This window comes from Bombus affinis, chromosome 6 (genome assembly GCF_024516045.1).
Source record: "Bombus affinis isolate iyBomAffi1 chromosome 6, iyBomAffi1.2, whole genome shotgun sequence".
Lineage (NCBI taxonomy): Eukaryota > Metazoa > Arthropoda > Insecta > Hymenoptera > Apidae > Bombus > Bombus affinis.
In genome coordinates, this window is record NC_066349.1 from 13,421,856 (window position 1) to 13,426,001 (window position 4,146).

Sequence of the window (4,146 nt, forward strand, 5' to 3'; positions counted from 1 at the left end):
ATATACTCGATTATTTAAATTCACTGTGAAACGCATAATACAGTTAAGGAAAAGGAATTTCGATCGCGAGCGTATTACGGAATACATAATACGATCGCCTCGTATGATAATCTTTTCTCCTTCGAGTATTTGAATGCATATACTGTCCGAGAAATATATGTTAAATATTCTACAATGATTGATGGAGAAATCAACGATGCGATCCTTTAAACTTTTTTTTTCATCCAACGTGCGCGAAATAAGAATTCAAAGCTCGGATCGAAGTTACCCCGGAAAATTCAACGATAGACACGTTCAAAAAATGTTCAATACCGCGATACGAATAATAAAGGAACGCGCGATCCTTCGTTAAACATTTAAACGAGCCGATAATTAAAAATTTATCCGTGAAATAGGCCGCATTTATAATGGGAGAAAAAATCCATAGAGACCGGCCGCGCCCATCATATATAATAGACGATCTTCCCTTCCCATCTACCTTCTCATCTCATCTCGTCCGTTCGTCTAACCTCCACCTCTTCCTCCCTTCCCTCCGTCCACCTTGAGCTTCCGCCCACCGACTCCAACCCACTTTCAATCAATATTTAAAGAATTGCGCCTTAATAACCGCCGTGGCGTCGCGTAATGGCGGGCTTTGACCTTTTTTCAACCACCTGCAGACGAAACTATGTACTAAATTTTCTAGACAGATTTTTGTCGTTAACTCGGAAAACAATCTTATCGACGAACGTTGAGAATAAATACCAATATCTTCAATATTATGGACTGTGGATAACGTGTTGATAGTATTGGCTGTGATCAAACAAATTTTGTCACATGCGACATTACCGATACAGTATAGAATAAGAGCGCTACATATCTAGTGGATGGAATTAGAACTAAATTTCCCTGTGAAATTCTGAATAAGCTATAGAACATGTCTTGCAATCGTATACAAGATATGGAATTTTGGATTTTAGAATATGCGCTGTTCACTTTTATATTATTAAAACACGAGGTATTTATATAATGTATTTTATTAACTTTCGGGATTCTACAATTTCATTTTCAAGTAACAATGTTTGTAAATAGATAATATAGCGCAATAATCTTAAGGTATTGATCATGAATGTTACTTAAACATAAATACACTGAGAAACCGAAATTCCGTGCACAACGTATCTATTGAATAAACATAAGCTTGATTCGACTTATTATATCAGAATAGATTTGGCGACATTTCTAGAAATATCGTCGCGTTCTACTTAAAATAAAAATACATTTACGTGAAAACGCGCGTACAATGGAATCGTAAATTTCGTTTCTTCTCAGACAGTCGTGATTAAATTAACATTCGTAGCAAATTCACCGACAGACAAATGCAAATATTTATAAAAAAATGTGTTCGTATGTTTGTATTTTTCAGTCGCACACAGGTATCTTTATCTTGTACGTAGAATTTAGCTTTCTTTACGCTCTGAAAGTAGTATTCCACGAGATATTCGTATTATTATATTAAATTTCTTTTATGTTAACCTTCGTGCTCCCTCGTTGATCCTTTTTGTACAAACGATGCAGCTAAACTTTCGGATCGAGGAAAGCGTAACAAACCTTTGAGTATCGATCATTAACGCGATTGTAAAAATCAATATATTTCTATAACTACGTTAGTAACATTTCCTTTATTTTACGATAAACGTCGGAATCTTGCAACCGTCTTTTTTTACGTTCGTGCTGTGATTAAGAAAATGGAACATCGATTGATCATTTTTAAGAAAATCGCTGGAAGATAAACGCGACACTCGTACCAGTACAACTATAATCTGCATATTTAGAAGGAGGAAGTATAACATTCGTTATTACGTTTTTACTTTCTTTATACAGCGACCTATATAAAGGAAAGTTTATTTTTTGTACTAGACACTTTTAATCATTTGGTTAACAGTCATCTGTTGTATTTACCAAATACAACGGACAATTCATCGCTTTCGTAAATATAATTCCATTTATTAAATTAACGTAACTCGTCGTACTCTATCGCTTCTAAACTTTCTTTTACCTGACACTGTGCATAAAAACAGCGCAAATTGAATAATTTTACATGGATTATGCATTTCTATTTCAATTCTAATTCTCAACTAATATCGTTGAATATTAGAAAAGTGATCGAAACAGCAGTTTAGGTTAAATTATTTCATTTTAAAGCACTTGATTTCGTACTCTGTGTTTTACTCGATAGAAGATCATCGATGACACGTGCGATCGTGTAAGATATAAAATACGAATTGCAATTAAGTAGTCTGAATATAATTTAGACCGAACTAAATCTAACCCAAACTGTTGCGGTCATTCAGTAATATCAGTTAAAAATTAAGTTAAAGAATTGTTACTTGTAATTTATTCTAAAATATTTTTAATTTCGATGCAAAACTAGATTCGCAAGTCTAATTATTGCTCTTATTTGTTATTATAGTTAAAAAATTTGTCTACATAGGAAGAAGTATATGTACTACACGCTATAAAGTTATATAAATTACATTGATTAAATGGTAGACAAACAAGGGAATACTGTTAATTAAAAACGATCAATCGATTTTTTGATAATTAAGCTTACAACGAGCAATTTATAAGTTACATGAAACGCTATACGGAAAATAGTTTGTCATCAGTCTGTCTTGAAAAATGGTATCAAAAGATGTATGCGATTATGTAGTAAAAGTAAAAAAAATGTATCCGTAATTAGGTTCGTATGAAAGCAACAACCACAAGATTATAATAAATATCACTGAAAAAGATCAAACTATAACTAACGCTTGAGAATTCCGTTTTTAAAAGCCGTCTCGCGTCCACCTGTTCTTTAAATTTAGAATCCAAAATGGGATGTGGTATCATAGGTATTTATAAGAATCTTGTTTTAAATTTAAGTTTGAATTATTCAATAGCTTGGACAAACGCAAAAGACAAGAAAAATAGGAAAATTTGCTACTTCTTAATTATTTTCCGTACTAGTTTTAATTAATGGTAACTTTGCTAAAATTTCACAAAGCGCTCCAGACAGCTTTTAAGAACGGATAGCGTACTAAATAATATAATTTTATAACATCGGATATCTAAATAGTAAAATTCTTGATGCAAGAAAACCTACACTGTAGATCGGTCACGTACGTTTAGAATTCTTAAATGTGCACTTAGAAAAAGAGTGTGCGACGCGATGCCGGCGCCAACAACAATATCGTTCACATATGAATTTGTTTGTCGCGAGAACATTGACAATTTTTCCCCATAGCAAAGTATATATATTCGCGTCAACCGATAACTTTTTTCTCTGGCGGTATAAATAACGTGTTTCTCGGAAATACTGCAATAACAAATTTATAATAAAATCAATGATAGGTATATAAACGTTAGCGTAACAACATCTTTGGTTCTTAATTCTCTGTTATATAGAAACGAACAAGAAGCTGAAAAAAATGAGAGGAAATACAGCAACATAAATTCTTTTCAAAAGAAGAAAGTGCATTTGTCTCAACTATTAATAAAAAGATAAAACGAATCTCTAATAAATATATTGACATTAAGAAAACAAGGTAAAGAGTCATTCCCGATTTTCGATTCCAATGATCGATATCCAGTCCCGGTATTTATAACAATTTCTCTTTGATCGTCTCTTCGCCCGGATGACAACCATTCAACAACGAAAACAATTGGTAAAGATCTGTGTAATATCTTACAACGTTCTTAAACCTCTCATTGTAACACTGCGAATCGTCTGCAATCATTGAAAATTATCCTATATATGTTATTGATATGCTCTAATTAACTCGATCCCTTCCTCCCTGATCCGGGAAGACAAATACAATGTTAATACACGTGGTGACAAGTTAGTCAGGGCAATAATACTTCGGATGACAATAATAACTGGAATAAACGTCAAAAATCGCAATAATAGTAATGATCGATAATAATCAAGGTATCATGTGTGTCTGTGTATCTGTATGTGAGAGATAGAGAGGGAGATAGTAATATTATAATAATAATTCCTAGATGTTTTCGCACTCGTAACGGCGATAAAGGCATCGCTTAAGAACGAGTTTAGCAATTCCTCCAATGTTCAGTCGTTTCGATATTTTTTCTTCCTTTTGCCTTTCTACGATTTCCCTACCTGTC

The 4,146-nt window shown here is 33.1% G+C and overlaps 1 long non-coding RNA gene across 1 annotated transcript in view; it reads left to right on the forward strand.

The window, feature by feature from the left end:
• LOC126917480 (uncharacterized) overlaps positions 1-4,146 on the forward strand; it is a 108,958-nt gene that overhangs the window by 3,514 nt on the left and 101,298 nt on the right. The gene's annotated exons all lie outside the window — the stretch shown is intronic.